We start from the raw sequence: 13632 nt of genomic DNA, 5'->3' as shown, positions 1-13632 counted from the left end.
ACAGTAATATCTTGATTGTAAAGTAGGGATTTCCAAGTCAGATCATCTGCTGCAAGAGATTAAGTGTAATCTTGGTCTTCTAACGGCACAAACCCCTGGTGTGCTCCGGCATGTGAACATGGTGTGGGCTTTCTATTGTAGGTTTTCAGTTCACCGAGCTGCAGCTGCTGAGCAGCAGCAGTGGGAGACATAGACCAAAGTAGATTGTGCTCCAGCCTCTTTAAATCTCAGCCCCATAGAGAAGTTTAGGGAAATTCCAACCCTAATCAGAAAAAAATGGGTCAGACGTTATCAGAAACATCCACATTGTTAGCAGATAAAGCCCCCATTACCCACCTCATTTGCCTACTTTCCATTTCCTGCCTGCTGCAAAGCTTCAGGCCCCTTTTAATCATTGGTTTCTTATCCCCCTTGTGTCTGTGGCAATCAGATTTGAATTCCCTTATTATATTAGATTCCCCCTTCCTCTGCTGACAAGTTGTTCCTGGAATACACAAACCCTGTCAAATGAAAAAGGAAACCCTCACTTTTCTTTTCTCGTCCATGACCCTTTAGTTTGACGGAATAACCTATTTTTTTGAATGGTCATCTTTCCGAGTACAATACTTCCATAGTAGGCTACACATTTTATTTGGACTACAATATTTTTTTTTTTGAGAGCTTAGCTCAGGGTCACACATTCCTCTTTCTCTGCTAAATACTTTCATTATGCACTTTGGTGATACATTTAATGTGACACTTCTCTATTGCCGCCCCCCCCTCACCCCACCCTCCCTCCCCCTCCCCTCCCCCTCCCCCTCTTTGATAATAGCCCTCCAACATTACAATAAGGAGGGATTACTTAGTGCTAATATATGACCCCATATACATTGTATATGGTGATACAGGTCTGTGTGTCATGCTTTTTATCTATATAAAGTTATTTAGCACATATCTCATCACACCCTGATTATAGCAGACTGGGATATACGGTCATTTTTATTCTCATTTATGTACACCCCTTTATTTTAAGAGATATACCATAAAAATTATTTTTAATCCTTATCACTTATCATTACTATTACTATTTACTTTAGAGTTATAGAGTGCTACCAGCTGAGTCCTTTTTCTCTGATTAGAGACATGTGAAACTTTTCCAAATGCATTCGCAAACTGTGTTGCGTTTTTGTTGTTGACCAAATTCAATTCCTGGCGAACCAGTTCGAAGAAACCATTTAGGGCCCAAACTCTCTCAGAAATCACATTTCCACCATCAATTCCCTGATTCGCCAATGCATCACACCTCAGTCAGCTAACTCCCATCCAGAACTTCAAATCGGGCATTTGCGGGAGTAAGAGAAAACATTTTTAGGACCATAACCCTAGTGAAAGTGGCTGCCCTTAGTATTTATATTACGTTGCTTGGAAAGATCTCACTTCTGTTTTCAATTATTTAAGGGAGATCTTTCCCTGGAATTGCACCTGGTTCAGGTGAGTGAACTGATTCTATGAGCTGTCAGTCATATAATTCTGTGGTGACTCCTGCATCTGGAATAGCCAGATGGATGAGCTATATGGACAACATACAAATTCAGAGATGTGGTGTGTTTGTTTTGCCAATTGCATGCACTATTTATACTTATTATATTCCAAGGAAATTGTTCCTTGTCAAGTTAAAATGTATCTAGTTCCTGACAGTTGCAAAAGAGTATCATGGCACGGCTGCAGGAGGCAATGGTTTATCTGAATTTAAGTTGCACAGAGGATTAAAGTTATTACAGGCACTGGTTAAATATGCTTTAAAGCGAAGAATGAAAACAAATTTTTGAAGGCGCAAACCAAACACTAATATTAACTATATATTAATAACCCAATACTGTGACTGACGTATGTAAACGAGTAAAATTGTACATTTAGGTAAAGCCCCCAATTCCAGATGCTGCTGATACTAAACGTCTCCAAAAAAAAAAAAAAAACGTTTTAGGTAACAAGATAAAAATAACAAGTATTAGCACAAACTGGACAGTGGTATAAGTGAAAATAAACTTAATGGTGAAATTACCAGTGCTGTGATAAGTCACAAATAAATGTACCCACTCAGATTTGAATCACAAAACAAAATCTTCTCTGGTGGTACACAAAGGATCTGTGGTGCTCCTCTCACTGCACCATTCGTCGTAAGAAGAAAACAAATAGCAACGACATACAGTAGTATAACACCGTTTACTACATTGATCAGACAAACCACAGAGAGGGGAAAGGAAACAGACTCCGGCTGCGGCCGGCGGCGCGAGCGGCCGCAGGCCACCAGCTCCTTTTCTCCGGTCTGGAGGTCCCCGCTGGCTCCTTCAGACGTGGCTGACTGCGTGCTGTGACGCGTCAGCAGGCCGATGCTGCAAGATTCTGGTGATCAGAAGCGTTGACGTGTCACGTGGTGCAGCAGTCAGCCAATGACGAGGGAAGGGAGGCGGCTACGGGGAGGGAAGGGAGGCAGCTACGGGGAGGGAGGTGGATACCCTCTCCCTGTGTTTGCTGAGGGGGTGACGGGGCACAGATCCGCTCACTGTCTCTCCCCGAGACGGAGGAGGGGTGGGAGGGTAGGGCTGTGACATCCACGGGGAACACACAGCCTGGAGAGTGACATTAGCCCCTGTCATGGCCACGCCCCCGACCCATCTTGGCCAGGCCCCCCAGCTCCCGCTCCCTACAGACCGCAAATAGCGGTCAAGTGCCTCTCCACACGCCGCCTTTCCGCATTGCGATCGCAGAGTCTAGAAGACGGCTACTGACACTTCTGTAAGGACAGTGGCTCCGGGCTCCTTACAGCAGTGACATGGCCATCAGCAGTCTCCTCAATGAAGTGGTGAAGTGGTCTGTGTTTTATAACAGGACACTGAAGTGATACTGCACCCATCCCAAGTAACAACCTCACCAGTTTCAGTCTCCAGTGGGATCTCAGCTCCTTCTTAAAGGGCTCTTTTCCCTACTTCCAGAGTCTCAGGCCAAGTGCGACTTGAGACAGCAACGCAGAGGGCGTAGCACCGGTCACTCTGCAGCCAAAGGGGAAAGGCGCAGTGGGTTCCTTTTTTTTCTTTTTGGTGCTTAATTGTTCCGATTGTTAACGTCCTGCATTTGTCTATTTGATTTATTATCCATACAGGTTGACAGTGTGTCATTAAACAGATGCATAATCTGCACATTTGTGTTTATACCTTTTTAAGCCTTTGAGTGCCAGAGGGGTCGTGGTGCCTGAGTGCCATGGCCCCTCTGGCACAGTTTGGTTATCTGACCGCAGCTGCAGCCACCACCTCCATTTTACTTCTGGGCACATCGCACCCTGCACTTCATAAGAGTGCAGGTTCCTATGACAGTGACTATGTCTTGGGGCACTCAAAGGGTTAAATATGTAATAATCAGGACTGCAAACAGGTTTCCAAGAACCCAGGACAGAAATATGGACCTTGTCCGCATGCCTATGACTGAGTAGCACGGGGACGGTTAAGGAGCACACTAGGACAGAAGGTGGGGGAAGGCTACATAGCAGAGGTGGGAAGGTTGGAAAGCAAGGTGATGCTTGGGTTGTGAGGGATGGGGTCTCCAAAGAAGGAATGGGGCCTGGCCAGTTGACCAGGGAACTTGGGGCCCTACTTCTGGGGTCTGACGGACTGGCCCTCTTCCTTCACTGGGCCCGGGAACTCTCTCCCCACATTCCGCAGCACTGCTTACACTTTTCTACTTACAATTAAATGTGTTGGCCATTAGTCTGCTCTGGAATTCTCCCACCCACTTTTTTATTTTCTTCAGCTTCAGCAGGTGGGAACTCCAGATCTTCATCAATACTATGCAAATTTACATTGAGTGCTATGTTTTGTAAAATATAACAAGAAATTATGATATCATACAATTTGTCATGGCTATACTGTAGCACACTACCAGATTCATCTAAACGCCTGATTCAACTTTTTAATGCTCCAAGTGCCCACTCCATTACAGAAAATGTAGATATGCGTGTCTCAGTATACTGAAGTTATACTGGGGTCTGAGGATGAGCAAGGAAAGTTTGATGTCAAGTTCGGCACTAATATCTCGTCCAGAGAGAAAAAAGCTAAAATTCCTTTTTTTTTAGAGTTATTCTCTAAATGGCGAATGCCCCGCATTTAGTAAAGGATGCAACACTTTGGTGCTACTTTACCTACATTCAAGTAAATGAGACTGAGGACGTGATAATGTGTGCATTCCTTAAATGAATGCGTGCTGAAGTGTTCTTTAATTATTTATAAGTTGACACAGCAGCTGCCTATCTCCATACCTGCCCCCTCACAAAGACATCCAAGTTCTGAGGGATGCAGGATATGAGCAACGAGACAGGAGCCTGGAAAGACTGCAACCACATTCAGAATTTGCATTGTAGCATCCTAAATATCAGCTCTGATTTCTCTCGCTATGCCCCGGCTTGTCTCCCGCACTCTACCCATAACGGTCTCCTCTCCACCCCTTTCACCTTTACAGTTCTCTCTCGCCTTACACCCTCACTGCTTGTGGAGCTCCCTCACACAGTGTATGCCAAGCACCCTCTTTTCCACAATCCTTAGAACTCAGCTCCTTAAATGAAGCATTTCAAGCCTTTCCTATTGTCTGATTTTGTTGCACCTATTGTATTATAATTCCCTGTACTGTTTTTTGTGTGTCTCTTTTGTAAAGCGCTGAGTACACTGTGGTCGCTATATAACTAAAGATATACATGCATACATACCACGTGCACATTGCGGGAATAACAATTTTTTTATCTTGTAATATTCATGTTCCCTCTCTCTAGGTGGCACTATAGCTACAATACATGCGTGCAGAATATTGTACCCATCACATTTGGGAAGTCAGCCATTTCATAGATACCATGTTTCAGGTCCTGCCACACTGTCCTCTCACTGGAGACATGTGTGACATGACTTCTACTGGTGGGTGGTTCCAAATCTACTCTTAACCTTTCATAAAGAGCCATGATTGAAGCTGTGTTCAAGCGATAGCAGCCTATTATCCCTGGGGACTAGGACTACATCTATGTACTCTGGGCCACATATGAGCCACCGCTCTTTCCTTACCAACTCCCACACCAAAACCATCTCCCTCTGCCAAACCCACTCCAAAACCCAGACCCACGCGCCATCATCCACACCAAAGCCACCATTTTCTGACACAACCACTCCAAAACCCAGAGCCACTCCCTCTCCCACACCAGCTTCCTCTCCCACACCAACTCCCCCACTGACTCCAAAATCAACTCCCACACCAAAATCCACACCAGCTTCCTCTCCCACACCAACTCCCCCAATGACTCCAAAACCCAATCCCACACCAACCCCCCACCCAGTGACTACAAACCCCAGACCCACACCAACCCTCCCCCAAGTGACTACAAACCCCAGACCCACACCAACTCACCCACTGACTCCAAAACCCAGACCCACACCAACTCACCCACTGACTCCAAAACCCAGACCCACACCAACTCACCCACTGACTCCAAAACCCAGACCCACACCAACTCACCCACTGACTCCAAAACCCAGACCCACACCAACTCCCTCACTGACTCCAAAACCCAGACCCACACCAACTCACCCACTGACTCCAAACACAAGACCCACACCAACTCACCTTTGACTCCAAAACCCAGACCCACACCAACTCCCTCGCTGACTCCAAAACCCAGACCCACACCAACTCCCCCACTGACTCCAAAACCCAGACCCACACCAACTCACCCACTGACTCCAAAACCCAGACCCACACCAACTCACCCACTGACTACAAAACCCAGACCCACACCAAGTCACCCACTGACTCCAAAACCCAGACCCACACCAACTCACCCACTGACTCCAAAACCCAGACCCACACCAACTCACCCACTAACTCCAAAACCCAGACCCACGCCAACTCACCCACTGACTCCAAAACTCAGACCCACACCAACTCACCCACTGACTCCAAAACCCAGACCCACACCAACTCACCCACTGACTGCAAAACCCACTCCCACACCAACTCACCCACTGACTCCAAAACCCAGACCCACACCAACTCACCCACTGACTCCAAACCCCAGACCCACACCAACTCCCTCACTGACTACAAACCCCAGACCCACACCAACTCACCCACTGACTCCAAAACCCAGACCCACACCAACTCACCCACTGACTCCAAAACCCAGACCCACACCAACTCACCCACTGACTCCAAAACCCAGACCCACACCAACTCACCCACTGACTCCAAAACCCAGACCCACACCAACTCACCCACTGACTCCAAAACCCAGACCCACACCAACTCACCCACTGACTCCAAAATCCAGACCCACACCAACTCACCCACTGACTCCAAAACCCAGTCCCACACCAACTCACCCACTGACTCCAAAACCCAGTCCCACACCAACTCACCCACTGACTCCAAAACCCAGACCCACACCAACTCACCCACTGACTCCAAAACCCAGACCCACACCAACTCACCCACTGACTCCAATCCCCAGACCCACACCAACTCACCCACTGACTCCAAAACCCAGACCCACACCAACTCACCCACTGACTCCAAAACCCAGTCCCACACCAACTCACCCACTGACTACAAAACCCAGACCCACACCAACTCAACCACTGACTCCAAAACCCAGACCCACACCAACTCACCCACTGACTCCAAAACCCAGACCCACACCAACTCACCCACTGACTCCAAAACCCAGGCCCACACCAACTCACCCACTGACTCCAAAACCCAGACCCACACCAACTCACCCACTGACTCCAAAACCCAGACCCACACCAACTCCCTCACTGACTCCAAAACCCAGACCCACACCAACTCACCCACTGACTCCAAAACCCAGACACACACGAACTCACCCACTGACTCCAAAACCCAGACCCACACCAACTCCCTCACTGACTCCAAAACCCAGACCCACACCAACTCACCCACTGACTCCAAAACCCAGACCCACACCAAGTCACCCACTGACTCCAAAACCCAGACCCACACCAACTCACCCACTGACTCCAAAACCCAGACCCACACCAACTCACCCACTAACTCCAAAACCCAGACCCACGCCAACTCACCCACTGACTCCAAAACTCAGACCCACACCAACTCACCCACTGACTCCAAAACCCAGACCCACACCAACTCACCCACTGACTGCAAAACCCACTCCCACACCAACTCACCCACTGACTCCAAAACCCAGACCCACACCAACTCACCCACTGACTCCAAACCCCAGACCCACACCAACTCCCTCACTGACTACAAACCCCAGACCCACACCAACTCACCCACTGACTCCAAAACCCAGACCCACACCAACTCACCCACTGACTCCAAAACCCAGACCCACACCAACTCACCCACTGACTCCAAAACCCAGACCCACACCAACTCACCCACTGACTCCAAAACCCAGACCCACACCAACTCACCCACTGACTCCAAAACCCAGACCCACACCAACTCACCCACTGACTCCAAAATCCAGACCCACACCAACTCACCCACTGACTCCAAAACCCAGTCCCACACCAACTCACCCACTGACTCCAAAACCCAGTCCCACACCAACTCACCCACTGACTCCAAAACCCAGACCCACACCAACTCACCCACTGACTCCAAAACCCAGACCCACACCAACTCACCCACTGACTCCAATCCCCAGACCCACACCAACTCACCCACTGACTCCAAAACCCAGACCCACACCAACTCACCCACTGACTCCAAAACCCAGTCCCACACCAACTCACCCACTGACTACAAAACCCAGACCCACACCAACTCAACCACTGACTCCAAAACCCAGACCCACACCAACTCACCCACTGACTCCAAAACCCAGACCCACACCAACTCACCCACTGACTCCAAAACCCAGGCCCACACCAACTCACCCACTGACTCCAAAACCCAGACCCACACCAACTCACCCACTGACTCCAAAACCCAGACCCACACCAACTCCCTCACTGACTCCAAAACCCAGACCCACACCAACTCACCCACTGACTCCAAAACCCAGACACACACGAACTCACCCACTGACTCCAAAACCCAGACCCACACCAACTCCCTCACTGACTCCAAAACCCAGACCCACACCAACTCACCCACTGACTCCAAAACCCAGACCCACACCAACTCACCCACTGACTCCAAAACCCAGACCCACACCAACTCCCTCACTGACTCCAAAACCCAGACCCACACCAACTCACCCACTGACTCCAAAACCCAGTCCCACACCAACTCACCCACTGACTACAAAACCCAGACCCACACCAACTCAACCACTGACTCCAAAACCCAGACCCACACCAACTCACCCACTGACTCCAAAACCCAGACCCACACCAACTCATCCACTGACTCCAAAACCCAGGCCCACACCAACTCACCCACTGACTCCAAAACCCAGACCCACACCAACGCACCCACTGACTCCAAAACCCAGACCCACACCAACTCCCTCACTGACTCCAAAACCCAGACCCACACCAACTCACCCACTGACTCCAAAACCCAGACACACACCAACTCACCCACTGACTCCAAAACCCAGACCCACACCAACTCTCCCACTGACTCCAAAACCCAGACCCACACCAACTCACCCACTGACTCCAAAACCCAGACCCACACCAACTCCCTCACTGACTCCAAAACCCAGACCCACACCAACTCACCCACTGACTCCAAAACCCAGACCCACACCAACTCACCCACTGATTCCAAAACCCAGACCCACACCAACTCACCCACTGATTCCAAAACCCAGACCCACACCAACTCACCCACTGACTCCAAAACCCAGACCCACACCAACTCACCCACTGACTCCAAAACCCAAACCCACACCAACTCACCCACTGACTCCAAAACCCAGACCCACACCAACTCACCCACTGACTCCAAAACCCAGACCCTCACCCACTGACGCCAAAACCCAGACCCACACCAACTCACCCACTGACTCCAAAACCCAGACCCACACCAACTCACCCACTGACTCCAAAACCCAGACCCACACCAACTCACCCATTGACTGCAAAACCCACTCCCACACCAGCTCACTCTCCCACACAAACTCCCTCACTGACTGCAAAACCCACTCCCACACCAGCTTACTCTCCCACATCAACTCCCCCATTGACTCCAAAACCAAGACCCACTCACTCTCCCACACCAACTCCCCCACTGACTCCAAAACCAAGACCCACTCACTCTCCCACACCAACTCCCCCACTGACTCCAAAACCCACTCTCCAAAACCCACTCCCACATCAGCACCTTCTCCCACACCAACTTCCCCACTGACTTACAAGCCAACTCCCAAACAACTCACAATCCCACAATCTCCCTCTCAACCACACTCCCTCACTCTCTCTTCTTTTTTTCCCTCTCTCGTCTGCTCTCACAAGTCATGCTGCAGCCACAGAAACGCAGCTGTCTTGCCCAGGACCATGGGTGCTACAGAAATTCCTTTACAACTCAGCAGATTGAGGATCACTTAATTGCATTATATACAGCAGAAAATTGGGGATCAGCCCATCTTGTATGGTGTAAGTGCACTTTCCTTTTCAAAAGAACTATTCATCCCACGGGCAGTACAAATGACTCGGGGGCATCCCTTAAGGTTGGAAGAAAGGCGATTTCACCAGCAACAAAGGAAAGGGTTCTTTACAGTAAGGGCAGTTAAAATGTGGAATTCATTACCCATGGAGACTGGGATGTCAGATACAATAGATTTGTTCAAAAAAAGGTTGGACATCTTTTAAGAAAGGAAAGGTATACAGGGATATACTAAATAAGTAAACATGGGAAGAATGTTGATCCAGGAAGTAATCCGATTGATAATTCTTGGAGTCAGGAATGAATTTAATTTTTCCCCTTATGAGATATCATCGGATGATATGACACTGCGGTCTTTGTTTGCCTACCTCTGGATCAATAAGGAAGTATAGATATAGGATAAAGTATCTGTTGTCTAAATTTAGCATAGGTTGAACTTGATAAACGTATGTCTTTTTTCAACCTCATCTACTATGTAACTATGTAACCCCTTAATTGCAAATGAATCTGTGAATACTCCTTCATTGCTATAAATAGTCTCACTGACTTTCAAGGGGGTCATTATCAATTGATTTTTTGGAGAAATGTTTAAAAAAAATTGAATGGATGTTATGTATTTACATTGGATAATGTGCTGCGGCCTATTGTGTATCTTTGGGTAATAGGTCTGTATGTTCTTAAGATGCATGGTGGATTCTTAGTTGGGTTGCTTTTGGCTGTAGGTAATTGGCGAAGGAAGGTTGGGATTTAATACCTTTCATTGCATGGTAGTTGGTATGATTTTTGGTATCCTGGGGTGGGGGGGAATTAATTAGTGTATTTTAATGCCTTTATATTAGTTTGTTGCCAGATAGCCATGGATTCACAATGGTTAGATGGTGACTTCAGATTGTAAGGGGTTAATAGAGGGACTGCTAAACTGCAGGTTTCTAGCAATTGTTTTCTAAGTTAGGTTCATTCCCCTTACCAGTAGCTTGTGAGGCACCCGTCACTTCATTCTTTAGAAAAATAATACATTTCACCAGAGGGTTGCCAGGTGTCCGGTATTGAACCAGATTGACATGAGTTTGGCCACTATGTCCAGTTAAAAATTAGAGGTAATACCGACATGTATGTGTCAGGTATAACCTCTCTGAACCTAGTGACTTAACTGACTTGTGGGGCGGAGCGCGGCGGCGGATGGTGATGGCGCCGGCCGGGAGTAAAGACTCAACACAGCATAAAGAGCAGTCGCGAATCGCACTGCAGGCTCGAGCGGAGGAGGGTGGCATCTGCAGCAGAGGCTGGTGGGGGCAGAGCACACACCCCGGCGGCGCCAGGCGGCTGAAATGATAACTTCCGGTGCCACTGTCTGCCAGGAGGACCTTCACAGTTAAGAAACTTTAACAGGATATGATATGGGGGGGTTAAGAGAGGATGGGGATGTGAGACAGGATATAGGGGGGAGGCGAGAGAGGATATAGTGGGGGGGAAGGGTGAGAGGATATGATGGGATAACAAAAAAACACTGGGTGGCGCTCAAACACTCCCTAATACCCAGTGAAATAAGTATAAGTGGAACAATGATATGTAGCCCTGGTAAGATTTTGGGCTATATATCTTTCTCCTACTGGTGTAAGTCCTGCTAAGGGCAGGCCGCCAGTAGTTATCATGGATTTTCCCCGCTTCAAGCCCTGCCTTGATTGGTGGAGGTAGGCCCCCTGACTCTGTGTGGAAGGCAAGAGACAGGGGAGGGGCCTGCTGACATCATGAGGAGTGGGGCTGTCTAAATTTAGTTGCCTGATCCTGTCAGAGGCAGTTCATGTTGGAGTGCCTGACTGGACAGTCAGGATTAGAGTGAGACCTGTTCTAGGAGTGAGAGGAGCAAGGCCTGCCCTGGGATCAGAGGCAGGAGAATGCAGGCGTATATTTGGAGGAGAAGCTAAGGCCAGACTTATTAGAGCTGATAGCACTATAGTGTGGTGGACCAATGCCCCTCACCCTGCTCAGGGGGTGAGGGGGGGAAGCTAGCCTCGCCTCGAGGTCTGCACCTTGGGGTGGGTGTCGGGAGTATTGGAGCTCCATACAGCCCATCCTGAAGGGGTACAGCCTGGAGGAGAAGGAGAGGAGGAGGATACCCTGTACATTGCTGCTGCTATTGTGAGCTGTGTACAATAAAGAGACATTGCTGCTTTTATAAAGAGACTTGTGTGAGACTGAAATCTCTCGCCCTGAGACCAGGGCTTCTCTGGGAGGATTTCACCCTACCCCATAGGGCTCGCCAGAGATGGAGGCGCTGCACCGTTGCTAAATAAGATGGAGGCACTAACCCCAGAAGCCTGTCCCTGTTGCACCCTATACCATCGCGGGAGACTCAGGCCCTCCTGTTACCAGCAGGTATGCACCACCATAAGAATGTAGCCAGCCCTCACTACACCCTAGGGGTCCTGTCTGCAACCGGGGGGGGGGGGAACAAGGGCTACATTTGGAGGCGAGTTGCTGAGATCCAGAAACAGGACAGGCTTTCAGCGAAGCAGAGCTGGAAGTGTAAGGTACACCTTCCATGCAAGTGCTGCAGAAAGTAGGGCACAGATGCACATCAGGGGTAGTCAGGGGAGCGTGGACTCTCGCACAGTACGCCCTGGGTGCCCTAAGAGGGTGTTGTAAGATGGGTGTGGGGCTATAGCTGTCCTAGTCCCTTGAGGCAGATAGTGTGAGGCAACTGGGGGGGTTAGCCTGTTAACTTGTCCAGGGACCATGGCCCAGGGCCCGCACTATTAGTGGCCAAAAGTAGGAGACGCCCGTACTTAGGAAGATGCCCGGTACACTAGCCAGCACCCACATAAAACACACCACAGAGTACTTGTAGGAACCGTCAGCGAGTGCGGTGTACCAAGAAAGAGTTCTGCCTAGCCTGGGGTATGCCAACATCATATCAGTGGGTGAAAGCATTCAGAGAGTATGGAGAGAGCATTCAGTGAACAGAGTGAGAACAGTCAGAGTCTAGGAACGAGTTATGCACTAGACGCTGAGAATAGTGAACTCATACATTTGGAGGGCTCATTAAAGATAGCGGCCGTCACTACATGTGCTCCACAGAGCAAGAAGGAGTTAAAAATGGTGACAGCAGCGTCATTCACGGCCCAGCAGCTAGCAGCCATCCCAAAATGGCGACTCCCGCCAATCCTGGGTCGCGCACGTGAAGCGTGCAAAGAGACTGTGAGAGAAATGTGGTGGGAGATGTGCAGGGGTTTGGCGCCAAACCCAGATCCCCTGCAAAAGGAGCGGAGCGGCGGGAAAGCCGAAAGCCCACCCACCTGTGCTGTGACTGGCCGACAGACAAAGCCATGTCACGCTGAACGAAAGAGTGCCCCTCCTCTTGTTTCTACTAGAGGGAGGAGGCACTGTGAGAGCCAATCAGAAGCGTTCACTCCGGAGAAGGGAGGGACAGGAAGTGAAGGCGAGGAACTGGCATTCAAAGAGAGAGGAGCTGACAAACCCCTGAGCAAACAATGTCAGAATTAAATATGACCACCTTCCAGTTCCCAGGAGGCTTCCTGGTAGTGGAGCTCGACAGCCGAGAGTATCTCCGGTGCCTGTGCATACACTGCAGGACACCCGGACCGGCCCCAAGCATGAATGCACGATGCCCTCAATGTGGCACGTTCTACCTGTGGCCTACCGAGCCATGGCCCATGATCAAGACCCCTCGGGGTGCCTCTCCGGGAATCCTAACGGAGGTGGCGGAGACGGTGGAGAAGGCTGCCCTAGTTCCCTGCATCACCACTGAGGTGGGAACCAAGGCCCAGCCAACTACAGAGCCGAGAAATGTTCCGGCGGAGAAGAGTGCGACCGCAGTGGAGGTACCGGAGCGGGCCCGTTTCGTACCACTACCCACTGGTGGTGCTGAAAAAGACCAAGGTGACTCCCTAGCGGAGGATCCGAGCAAGTTGTTTTCGGAGGAAGAAGATGGCGTTTCATCGGTGGCGATGCGCCTACCGGCGAACCACCCCAGCTGTACCAAAGATGGCGGTCCAC

The sequence above is a fragment of the Ascaphus truei genome, chromosome 3, assembly GCF_040206685.1.
Source record: "Ascaphus truei isolate aAscTru1 chromosome 3, aAscTru1.hap1, whole genome shotgun sequence".
Lineage (NCBI taxonomy): Eukaryota > Metazoa > Chordata > Amphibia > Anura > Ascaphidae > Ascaphus > Ascaphus truei.
This window is presented reverse-complemented; position numbering follows the sequence as displayed.